We start from the raw sequence: 13,912 nt of genomic DNA on the forward strand, positions 1-13,912 counted from the left end.
TCAGCAAACGCTGATGGAAAACGTTTGCTAATTACGTTTCTACTAGATCTATAATGATGCTGTTACGCAATAGATAAAAAACCATATGATATTACACAACATGGTTGTCATAGCATCAGGAACCATATGACCAATATTTAATTTTTCAAACACTCGCTCCTGTAATTATATATATATATATATATATATATATATATATATATATATATATATATATACTGTATATATAAAAGTTGGGAAGCTAGCAATGAGCTACCGAAAATACTTTCCATCACTTTCATGTACTGCCCCTGTTTTCTGACTGTTAAGCCCTGACCGCTCTTGCCCTGTCACACTTCTTTCTCTGATATGTGTCTCCAGGTTAGGCCATTGTTGCTTTACTTCCTCAATTACAATTGAAATAAAAAGTAGATGCGTGTAATAATCTATACTCCACAAAACCCATGTGTTTATGTAAGCTATCAGTTCATAATTTCATGTTTTATAATACATTCATGCCCAAGTCCATGGCAATGTCTTTCCATATGTTTTCTTTTTTTTCAAAGTCTTTGTAATCTTTATTGGATTTATCATAAAGTAATTTTTGTTTGGCGACACACACAATTAGATTTTCCATTTTTTTCAGGGAACTGCAAGAATCCATGTGTCTTCCCAGTCGTTTTTCATTGGTCAATGTATTTTTTAACGCACGTCAAATCAGATCAAATCAAACTTGTTTCGATTCCAAAATTGATGCATCATCGTCATACGACAATTCCAGACTCAGTGTGCAAGGTGCAATAGGGAATGCACAGGATCGTTTTTTTCTGTTTAGACGCACGTTAAATTCGGATGCATTATCGGATCCAGTGTGCAAAGGCCTTAACTCTCCTTACTGCTTGTGCTGCTTCCCTCTCCTCCATTCTAATTCTCCTGTAACTAACTCTCTCCTCTCTGTAACTCTCCTTTCTGATCATGCTGCTTCCCTGTTTTCCATTCTAATTCTCCTTGACCTCCCCTCTGCCTTTGACACTGTCAATCATGCTTTCCTCTCTGTCTTATCTAGGATTCTCAGGCACTGCTTTTGCCTGGTTTTTCTTCTATCTTTTTAACCATTCTTTTCAGGTTTCTTGGTGTGGCGCTCTCTCTTCTTCTCACCCTCTTTCTACAGGTGTACCTCAAGGATCTGTCTTAGGACACCTTCTATTTTCACTCTATACCCGCTCACTAGGTACTCTTATCTCCTCTTTTGCCTTAGCATATCACCTATATGCTGATGATACTCAGATTGTTCTCTCTTTTGACTCCCATATCTCCTCCCGCATTTCAGATTTTCTCTCACCAATCTGATCGTGGACACATTCACATCACCTCAAACTCAACCTTTCCAAATCCGACCTTTACTTTCCTTCTACTTCTCCTTTCTCCTCTGACCTCTCTATCTCAGTCGCCCTTGATGCTGTTAATTTTTCTCCTTCTCCTTCTGCAAGAAACTTAGTTGTTATTTTGGACCCTTCACTCTCCTGTTCTCAACACTTCTCGTCACTAACACATACTTGTCATTTCTTTCATTTGGGCTGTAGCATGCTGCATTTATCCATCTCTTCAGCAAAAGCATTGCTTAACTTCTTGATATGCTGTAGGCTTCGGCATATTCAATCATACAGAACAGTATAAAAATGACTTTAACTCAATGTAAGCGTAGCACTTTTGGTATTCGCGAGCTTCAGCATGTGACACGTGCTGGTGGAACACTGTATTTCAGCAGTAATCTGTGACAAACCAGTTTCTAGTGAAGATGCAGGACGGGTTAACTAACCTGCCTATCACATTGACTTCAGTTTTATCGCGGAGAACACCGTGCCATATATTGCCATTTATATAGCTGGTTTTGGCTACAACTGTAGCTGCATGGTTGAGGGTATATTAATATGTTTTGGGTTGGATTTGAGTTGTGCTGCATAATAAACAAATGGCTATCTGTACTCAAATTGGGTTGTTTAAGTATTTCTTGATAAGGTCACTGTTTATGAGCACTATTACACTCTAATCTGATTTCTGGTGTTGTGTTAAAAAGATGGAATATCGAAATGTCATATGATTTGTGTTTATGAAAGCCATACAGCATAAGAATAAAAGAAAAAATTTTGGAACATGAAGAGGCAGCTCGGCCCCTCAAAGCTCGTCCCTTATTAGCACACCATTCGCCCTTACTCGGTCGTTTTAGATTCTACTACTTCACCTGGTCATCTATTTCATGCATGTACAACTCTCTGTGTACAAACATGCTTCCTACCTTATGTTTACTCAGCTTCAACATATGCCCTCTCGTTGTACTCTTGAGTTAATTTTATACGTACCATTTAGTATTTTATAAATAAGATCTAGGCCTGGATTTAATTGGATTTGGGCCCTGTAAATACCGTCATTGCACCCTGTGTATAATACACACGACTGAACTGCCTTGTATGCAACTAGGGTTGCTGCAGTATACAGGCAGTACTATTGTGTACTGTGATGCAATAATACATTTGATTTCAATAAGAAGCATACATTTTATATAGGTAAAAAATAGAAATACATATTTACATATTTAAATAACAAAGTTTTAGACTGCGTATTAGCAATAATTCCTACAAAATGCACGTTAGTATCATATTAATTATAAATACCGGTATTAAAAAAAGATAGTAAAGTCCATTAATACAATATATTTTCAAAAATACGTTGAAAAATGACAGTGACATTAATACAACTCTAGCATTGGTTTGTAATTTTCTATACATTTTTCAAATCAAAATAATACATGTGACGCCACAAGGCGGCACATGTGAGTCACAGGCTGTGATTATTATTTTCCCACTATTCACAGCATTGTATTTGCTGTATATGATTTAAAAGTCGTTTTAAAGGATACTTTTTTATGTTATTTATTTTAGTTTTACCTAGAAACATGCTTTTTTTTACTAATTTGAGAGACGAGAGAGGTCGGGTCATGGAGAGCCCTTGTGTTTCTAGAGTGTTAAGGTAGCTGGGCTGTTCCAAAGCTTGAGACAGACACCTTACCAGCCTTAGAAGTCCTGAGCAGCAGTGCATGCTAATGATGTTAATGTTATTATTTATGCCTTTCTCAGATACATGGTATGCAAATTAGCCATGTGATTTTGCAACACAGATGGAGAGAGTATCTGTTATCCAATGCAATCCAATAGTATTTGTACTTCTGCAAACCAAAAATTGTTATAGATAATTTCTGCTTAGAGTTGGGCTTAGCGATCACTCTTATCAGGGGCATCTCTATGGCAGAATTTTGCCCCACGTGTATATACTGTGGCACTTCATACTTATCTTAGATCCTGTATGTAACAAAAGCATACTGTATATTCTCTTAAAATGTTTAAAAGAGTGTGCATTATATTCTGAAAATTACGGTACCAATTATGTTGCTTAACTCTGTTTTTATTTTTGTATTTTAAAAAGCATTAATTATTTTTATTATTATTATTTTAGTTTATTTATTTTACATGTTTTTAATGACGTTTTTAACACAGTCTCCTAATACAATCATATGTTAAATGACATTTTATGATGGTAATCATAATCATTGAATTCTGCTGCTCTAATATTAATTTTTTTAAATCATTTTTCTCTTTTGCCTGATATATATGACTCATGTCTACCTTATAAAAAGTTTACCACAGTCATGGCCGTTTTAACTTTTAGCTTTTCCCCGTTATACAATGCATTTACCATGGTTTGCCATGGAATATGCTTTAAGATATCAGGCTGGGATTTACAATGCTTATCAATGCTTTACCATGCTTTCACTATGCGTTTTTACACTTTGCTATGCTTTTACTATGGTAAACTTTTAAAATGGCAACAGCAGGGGTGATAATTGATGCGCATACAAACATAGATCAGATGGCAATCTCAGCATTTTGTCAGGAAATAATCTATGATATACAATACATTTTTTCCCCCTAGTTTTGTGCCCCCCCACTCCCCCCCCACTCCCCCCCCCCCCCCCCCGGTTTCCAAGAAGTTTTTAGTGTTTTGTGTTGCAATAAATAATGTAAAACAAAATGTACCCCATATCTAATCACACCCATATTTGTATTCATGGTTATATTTTGTAAAAAAGAAAATTCTGCCACATCCATGGTAAGACTCACAGCAGCCTGTAATATCATTTTATTTTTTTTCTTAGAAAAAAAATATGTAAGCAAATGTACTTATATTTTAGATGTGGGTAGATGTAGTTTAATTGTTGTTATTATTATTATTATATTCAGAAATATTTTACTGGGTAAAAAGAAAATCTAATGAACAAAATAATGAACAATATTAGAAACAACCGTGCTGTATAGTTATATTGAAATGATAGAGCCCGTCAATGCGGGCTCTACTGTGCGGTAGATGACCGCAACTGGAGTTATGCGTCCCGAGCCGTAGGCGAGGGTGCTAACGAAAGGTCATCTACCACACGGTAGAGCATGCATCGATAGGGCTGTATCGCTATTAGATAATGATTTATTTCTTTATTATCTCTTGAAAAAAACTTTAAAACCTATATTTACCTTGAACTTCTGATATTTCGCCAGGTAACCTTCCACTAAGGAAAATAGTCCCCAACATAATTAGACTAGAAAAACAACATGCACGTAGAGAAAACGGTTTTTATTATTATTATTTGGCTAACATATTTTATTTATTGGGGTCTTACTCTTTATTATAATTTATCTGGACATTACCAAACAAATTAACTGTACAATTGTTGTATAGTCCATGTAGTATAGAGTCAGACTTGAAACTTGTTGTTGGAGGCGGGGCGTCACTCAAGCTGGCAGGGAGTGGATTGGCTGGTGCGGAAAGAACTGAAACAGGGTTGGCAGTTGACTGGCTGGTTTTGAGGCAGGGTGTTGTCTGGATCCGGCTGATGACAGAATTGTGGACCAATCGTGTCTTTCCTGTTGATTTGCTGTCCAGTAGCTGTGAATTGAGCCGTCATTACGGTGTCCTGTCATAGACATGATTTCCCTTGTCTCTAGACCAACGTCAGAAAGTATCAATATTTAAGTAGCTTTTGTTATCAGATTACTTTTAGATTAGAATGTTAACCGTTTGCGGTCCATTTATTCAGTGCGTCTCAGGCGTGTCAGACGCAGTTTATTTTAGACGCGCTGTTTAAATGTATTTTTTTTCACAGTAAAACAGGTTTAACCCTTTGCGGTCCATTGTTCGGACCTTGTCCGACATTGCAATTATTCCTATCCGGTCTATTGTCGGACCCTGTCCGACATCATCAAAAAACAGTTTTCTAGTCGTTTTTTCTCCAGAAAAAGCCGAGAAAACCATTCAATGGCCGAGTGGGAGCAACAGGAGTCGAGACAAGCCGATAAAAAAAAAAAAGGCGTATCTCATGAATAGTCATACCTGCCCCTGGCATCCCATATGGGCGGTCATAAGGAAACAAGCTGGCTGATACTGCATCAGCGCACAGAGACTATCACAGACATTTGCAGAGCTTTTTTGAGATGTTATAGTAATAAAATAATGATTTGGATTGCAATATTGAGGAGTTTGGTGATAAAACGAGTGATCAGGAGATGATTGATTGGTATGTACGATTATTATTATTATTATTTCTTAGCATACGTGAAAGCGATAGTGAACGAAAGGGTGGGGTGGGGCTGGAGATGCCTAGTGAGTGCTTTGTTGATATGCAGGGCCTTTTAAACCCATCTGACTGTGAAAATACTTTTAAACAGCGCGTCTAAAATTAAGTGCGCGTGTGAAAATAAATTGGGCCTGACACGCACCTAATAAATGGATTGCAAAGGGTTAAAATGCACTGCATATCAACAGGACACTCAGTACTGCATCTCCAGCCCCGCCCCACCCCTTGTTCGCTGTATTTTTCACATACCTCTACATAGTAGTGCATACCGATAAATCGTCTCCTGGTCACTCGTTTTATCACCAAACTCCTCAATAATGTGATCCAAGTCATTATTTTATTACTATAACATCTAAAAAAAGCTCTGCAAATGTCTGTGATATTCTTTGAGCACTGGATGCAGAAGCAGCTATCTTGTTTGTTTATGTCTGTGTTATCTATGTGGTGCCGGGGCTATCTGTATTCATGAGATACGCACCTTTTTTTCGGCTTCTCTCGGCTCCTATCAGTCTCACTCGGCCATTGAATATTTTCTCAGCTTTTTCCGGAGAAAAAATGACTAGAGACCTGTTTTTTACGTCTTTTTGATGATGTCATTGGACCGGACATTGGACCGGAAAGGGAAAATTGCAATGTCGGACCAGGTCCGACATAGGTCCAACATAGGACCGCAAAAGGAAAAAGCCGGTATTTATGTGTGGATTGATTTAAAAATTCAGCTTTACTGAGGTTTCAGGTAAGCCTTGCAAACTGAAAGTGTTTACAAAACTTTTTTTTTATGCTACACAATTGTTACAAAGAGTTCTAAAGTCAGAGCTTTATGGGCATCTTCTTGCTGTCAGCATTTGTGGATACGCTTTTAGACAGCTAAGAGCTTTGGTACACACTTGGTTGCTGTTGAGTTTGAGATACACCTTAACCAGTGGTGCTCAACTCTGGTCCTCGAGATCTATCTTGAACAGTTGCAGAGCTAGATAAGCTTTTACAATGCATAGTATTTTACAAAAAAAATCAACCTCCGAAATGGCAAATGTAAAATAATAAATAATATTTTAAAAAATGCCAATTTCAACCTCTTTTCATATTTCTTGTTTCATATAAAAAACTTAGAGTATATTGTAGCTTCACAATTTGTCAATGATTTATAGGATGCTGTGTGGTCCAGTGGTTAAAGAAAAGGGCTTGTAACCAGGTTCATATCCCACCTCAGCCACTGACTCATTGTGTGACCCTGAGCAAGTCACTTAACCTCCTTGTGCTCCGTCTTTCGGGTGAGACGTAGTTGTAAGTGACTCTGCAACTGATGCATAGTTCACACATAGTTCTCTGTAAGTCGCCTTGGATAAAGGTGTCTGCTAAATAAATAAAACTAACTAAAAACTAACTATTCCAGTCCTGGTCTTTATTCCAACTACATTAGAACCTGCCTGGAGTAAAAACCTGGACTGGATTGGATCTCGAGGGCCAGAGTTGAATATCACTGCCTTAAATGTTCTGCAGTAGTGTAGTTATTCCAGCAGTGAGTGAAATAATCGCATATACATTAATGGAGTTTTCTTTTTAAAACTAAATTAATTACTTTCATTAGATCATCTGCTTAGCAACACAACATAATTCGGAAAAACTTTCATGGTTCATGATGATTCACTAAGATATATCGACTCCATCACTGAATACAAAAAAATATGCAGCCAAGAATTAGGTGCAATATAAATTAGGTTCTTAGAATAGATTCTGAATCACACATAACTTAATTTCAGGTTCACAGTAGTACCTGGGTTATTCACTTATTGGTCCCTGGTAAACACCACTGTTTATTGATATACTCTACTCAGATTGATGATGTTTTGGTACATTGAAACAAAAGCAAAATTGTGTTTTTAATTAGGCTTAAACACTTTCCACAAAGCTTCTGATGACAGATTTCGCTATCAATTCAGTCAGCATCTCTCATAACTCAAGCAGTAAGAGTGCTTTTAAGGCCAAACACACAAATCTTTTGAAGAATACAATGATGGGAGTACTGAACTGATTTACACATTAACATCTGTTAATTTTACTAATGTGTGTCAGTTACATAAAAAAAATACATTCATACTGTATAAGCAAACTTGCTTTACTGGCTCTCTTGACTCTATTTGTCCACAAATATAAATGATAATAACTGTGTTGAAACCACCAGGACTAAATACGTTTGAAAGCAGTATCCCACAATGAGCAAAAATACTGTATTGTATATTTCCAGTAGTGCTATTTAGGATGTTCTCTGTTAAATTGGCCACAAACTGTTGACAATATGCACCCCTGTGGCACAGTGGTGAGTGGATACAGGTGAGTGCAGTGCAAAGCGGATTAATCACACAGACAATTGTTTTCAGGTGCAAGGGTGTTTTATTAATGAATGACAATGTCCATAGCCCAAAGGCAAACACCAGTAAATAATAAATGTTCACATGTATCACGGCGGCATGTATCACTAGTAATTGTAATCTCCGGGTTTGACCCGCAACCAAAAGTCCAGGTTTTACACACACCAACACTAAACACAAACACAAGACAGTGAGTGAAATTAGGTGCTATTGATGTGATTTACAGTTTGCCAGAGTTTGCCAGAAGGCACGTGGGAGACTCTGAGACCAAGTGGAAGAAGATTCTATGGTCTGATGAGACTAAAATAGAGCTTTTTGGCCTCAAATGCTAAACGCTATGTTTGGCGCAAGCCTAACACCGCACATCATCCTGAGAACACCATCCCTACCGTGAAGCATGGTGGTGGCAGCATCATGCTATGGGGATGCTTCTCTGTGTCAGGGCCTGGAAAGCTCATGAAGATAGAGGGCAAAATAGATGCAGCAAAGTACAGAGAAATCCTGGAGGAAAACCTGCTGAAGTCTGCAAGAGACCTGGGAGAAGATTAATCTTCCAGCAGGACAAAGACCCCAAACATACAGCCAAAGCCACACTGGAGTGGCTTAAAAACAAAAAGGTCAATGTCCTGGAGTGGCCCAGTCAAAGCCCGGACCTCAATCCAATTGAGAATATGTGGAAAGAGTTGAAAATTGCTGTTCACCAAAGGTCCCCATCCAACTTGATAGAGATTGAGCAATTTTGCAAAGAAGAACGGGCAAAAATTGCAGTGCCCAGATGTGCAAAGCTGGTAGAGACTGCTGCCAAAGGTGCCTCTACCAAAAATTGAGTCAAGGGGGTGACTACTTATGCAATCAATTATTTTCTGTTTTGTATTTGTAATTAATTTAGAACAATTTGTAGATTTTATTTTTCACTTTGACATTATGGACTTTGTGTTGATCAGTGGCAAAAACTCCTAATTAAAACCATTTTGATTCCATGTTGTAACACAATAAAATGTGGAAAAGTCCAAGGGGGGGTGAATACTTTTGAGAGCCACTGTATTCACGATGTGGATGTAAAACCTGGTCCATCAGTCTCTGAAAGGCAGTGGGCGCACCATGTAGCCCAAACGGCATGGTTGTGAAATGAAACAACCCCTCTGGTGTTGAAAATGTGGTTTTCTCTCTAGAACTACGAGTTAACGGGATCTGCTAGTATCCCTTCGTCAGATCCAAAGTGGAAATAAACCTTGCCGTCCCCAGTCTATCTAGAAGCTCGTCAACCTGAGGCATGGGATATGTATCAAACTTGGCAATAGCATTTACCTTGCGGAAAATAAACGCAGAAGTGGTTGGTGTCGTCCTTTTTGGCCACTATCACAATTGGACTGCACCACTCGCTCCTGGAAGGCTCAATCACCCCAGGTTCGAGCATGTCCCATACTTCTTTGCGAACGCCACCTCGTCGACTTTATGGGATCAAAGGGCTGACTATGTCCATTGCGATGCGTTCAAAGGGGGTGGAAATAATTGGCAGTGGAACCAAAGGTGCGGTGCTACTCACTGGCAGTCTGGACATGTGGCTACATATTTTGACACATCTTTATGAAGTCCTACCCAATAAAATCGAGCCAGTATCCGCTCCCTTGTCTTGTCAGCGCCAAGGTGCCCCGCAAAAGGGATATCATGCGCCAGCCTCATGACCTCCAGTCGACAAGACAGTGGAACCAATAATTGTGTTACAGGCTGCCCTGTGCCCGTGGCAAGGTTTACCTTATACAGTAATTGCCCCTTGATAATGAAATGTGGAAATACTAGCGCCCCAGTGCCTTCAACATTCTTACCTTCAATAGACTGGACCTGTCCCCAGGTGTGCACTAGTGAGGGGTCGTTATTTTGGCCCCACATTATGTCCGTGCTTGAGTGCCACATGTCCAGTATATTGAGAGGTGCGGGAGTAACATCTGCCATTGATGGCCCAGTAACCTCACCCTCTCGGTCACACTGCGTTCTGACCCTCTTTGACTGGTATTTGTCACCATTGTGGCAGGCTCCCACCAGCCCCCAGCCTTGTCTCATTAATGCTCCCTCCCATTTCCGCATCCTTCTCCCTTTATTTGTTTTTTTCGGGTGGAACAGAGGAGAAAACATTTCAGTTTGAAAGGGAAAAACATTACCAATCATTTCTCTTTCATTTTTATCTGCCACGTTTACGTGTGCAGTCGGGACGGCCATTCATTTTACCAATTCTCTATAGTTTGGCCAGTCTCGACCCAGAATTACTGGGTGTGGTAGCCTTTCCGCCACCCCAACTACCAGGTGATGTTTTATCGGACCGACCAATAAGTATACTTTGACTGTGGGGTATGTTGCCGTGTCTCCATGTATACAGGAGATAGCCACCTGACATTGTGGCTGCCACATCACACCGTGCTGGAGTGGTGAGTAGCCCGGACTGGGCTGATACCAGGGAGTCATGTATTCGGGGACCAATTATACTCCTTGAGCCTCACATGGTGGGTTTCCTCTGTGATGTTAAGACAGCGGAGAATGGCCAGCTTTACCAGGTCGTATTGAGCGGCGTCGTCATCACACATCATCACACAGCTGCTCAAAAGCCACCAAGTATGCCTCTGGGTCATCCTCCACCGTTTTAAGCGTCCTTGCCTTCCCCCACTGTACGAAGCAATGGCGTCCTTCTGGATAGTAACCTGACCTTTGATATCCAAATCTCCTCTGTAGTCAAATCCTCTTTCTACCACCTCCGAAACATCTCAAAGGTCCGTCCCTACCTTTCTCTCCGGGATGAAGACATACTCTGTCATGCATTCATCTCCTCTTGACTCGACTACTGCAACTCTCTCTGTGGTGGTCTTCCGTCATGCACCATAAATCAGTTGCAGCTGGTTCAAAATGTCTTGCCAAGCTGCACTGGCTACCTGTAAAGTTCAAGAATATTTTCAAAATTCTCCTGCTTGCCCTTCATCACACAGGACCAGAGTCCAACCTGCTGACCCGCTATGTCCCTGCACGCAAGCTGAGGTCCTCTGACTCTGGCCTGCTTGTTATACCCAAGCAAAAGTGCACCACACTCAGAGAGCGCTCTTGTAGCTTCATGGCCCAAACTCTCTGGAACTCTCTCCCAGCTTTAGTGGGTGCAGCTCCCACAGTCACTCACTTCAAATCAATTCTCAAGACCCACTTGTTCTCTCTTGCTTTCAATGCTCTTTAAGCCTGATATCTGTTATTAGCTGTTGTCAATCATTCAATTAAGGCTCCAGCCACATTCTCACATGTATTCTGGCAGGGTTTTTTTTTAACCCCCTCCCTGCCAACCCTATATATATATTACCATTGGCCCCTCTTTTCAAAAGAACCCATACAGGATAAGCCCGATCCAAAGCTTACAATATGATATATTAAACTAGTATAATAGAGCAGATGGTGTTGTTGCATATTGATGTATTGGATGATAAAACATTTTCACTTTACATATAATATTATTCTACATGGTTTTGGCAGATAATTAATTAATGACAGTTCATTGTATACTAGCATACTAATTCAACAAACACACTAAAGGGTGGATTTTACCTACCTTTGTAAAGCAATTTACAGCACTGAAGAAGTAGCCGGGATTGGATCAGTCAATGGCTGCAGCCCCGGGAATCTGAAAAACATAAAGAAAAACTCTGACGAGGCACAGTCGCCTCGCAAGGGCAAGAATAGGTCTCGATGAGACCTGAAAGGAAGTAATAGTAGAGGGTTCCCTGACCGATGTGGAGCTGCCCTTGAATGAGGTGAGGCTGCGGTCTCCGAAGCCGGGAGCAAAGTGGTGTCCCACAGGGAACCTGTAAAGAACGAGAATGGATGGGTTAGTTGGGACTCGAGCACTGAGAGATTAAAGCGGGACACGTCCCGAAATGTTAAATATAGGATAAACCCTTACTGCGGTGAGGTAAGATAAGCACGTGAACTGCGAAATGATAGTGTGTCTGGGGGTCCCCTCTGACTCACAAGGTGAGAACCTCCCTTTAATAAAGTTGAGGAAACGCAGCTTGACCTAAGGTCGGAAAAGTGAGGCTCACTTACCCCCCAAAGAGTGGACCCTCAGCTCCCCGCAGAACCTCACTGTAAGACATGCCAATGCATAACATAGATGCAAGGATGAAATGACATATGAGACTGTCAGAATTACACATTCTATATATATATATATATATATATATATATACTCTGAGCACACTCTTAAACTCAGGGGAGACGTTTAAGGAGGTGAGAGATGTTTTAAATTCCTGTAAATGGTTTTGTTCGTGCACTGGGCATGCTATATATCCAGACAACTTTTTACTAATCAAGAAAATCACACAGACTTATTTAATTAGAAGTTTTAACGAATCAGAGCAGTAGTAGTGCTCTTTTGGTTTATTAAATGTTTTAAAAATTGGATTGGTTGGTTGTGCAGACTACCATAAATCCCAAGTAATAAGCAATCTGGGCGATCCAGTGCCTTTACAGGTTTAACAGCATTAGTACTTCAATACAGTAATACAAATATGGTTATTATATGCTTAGCCTTCAGGCTATAAAATGCAAAAAGCTAGAGCACCCACAGCTACGTTCTAAAACATTCAATATGCAACTCTCTTAAGACTAAAACATAATTTCTATATCTTATAGCAATGCATCCAATATAAACAAGACATAAATTCAAATATATGCTTACTTCCAGTATATATATATATATATATATATATATATATATATATATATATAAAGTGTAGTGTAGGATTGTGGCAAAGTGCCCCGCCCCTGTGTGCATTTGTGTGTTCTATGTTGTATGTATGCGTGCGTATGTTAAATGTTGGTGTATAGTCATTGGTACACGGGATATAAACGGGTCTGTGTTTCACGTGTATTTAAAAAGTGTATATTTGTATTTAGGCACGGGATTGCACATCACGCACGTGCATTTAAAATATAATATGTGAGCACGGGGTTGCACAGAATTAATTCACGTGCTGGGATTCAAGTGAATAATTAATTAGTAATTGAATCCCAGCACAACAGTATAAATAGGCACATTTTTAGTCAGTCAGGGTTGGGTGTTCGGAAGAGGAGAACGGGTGAGAGAGAAAGGAGTAAAAAGCGAAAAGATAGTAAATATAATAGTTGTTTGTACTCACCGTGTTTGTTTGTCTCCGTGCACCGTTTGTTAAGTGTTTAGTCCGTTTTGTTTATATGTTTCTTTTGGCTACCAGTGCCGTGTCCTGTTTTTGTACTGTTAAACCTTTTTATTTTGTTAATAAACGCTGAGTGCCACCATTTGCACTCAGCTCATCACAACCACTGTCTGTGTTTGGATTCCTTCCTGCTTCCGGTCTGACGCCACCCACTCTGGCCGTCTTTGTGACACGTGGTGTCATCGTGGGATAGCCGCGCCTCCAAGCGTCAGACCAGGAGGGGTCTGGATTAAAAAAAAAAAAAAAAAAAAAAAGTCAATGGCAGAAGACGCCATCAAACTGCGGGGCTGGTTCCTAGAGAATGCTGGGCTGGAGGCCCAGTCTCTGCCCATAGTCGTCCGGGCCCTGTGGATGATGGACAGTGAGAGATGGGAGGCCTATCAGGAGGAACACACCCCAAACACCTTGGAGGAAGGTGTGGAGTTTGTCATCAGCTACCTGGAGGCAACCATAAATGGAACAGCAGCCCAGGTAGCAGGGCCACCAGCAGAGGAGTACCTGCTGTCCCCATCTCCACCAGCAGAGGGTGAGTACCTGCTGTCCCCATCTCCACCAGCAGAGGGTGAATGCCTGCTGGTTTTGCCTTCACAGCCCAAATGGGAGGAGCCTGAACGTCCTACGCCTGAGTGGAAGGAGCCCGAACATCCTACGCCTGAGTG

The sequence above is a fragment of the Acipenser ruthenus genome, chromosome 11 (assembly GCF_902713425.1).
Source record: "Acipenser ruthenus chromosome 11, fAciRut3.2 maternal haplotype, whole genome shotgun sequence".
Classification (NCBI taxonomy): Eukaryota; Metazoa; Chordata; class Actinopteri; order Acipenseriformes; family Acipenseridae; genus Acipenser; species Acipenser ruthenus.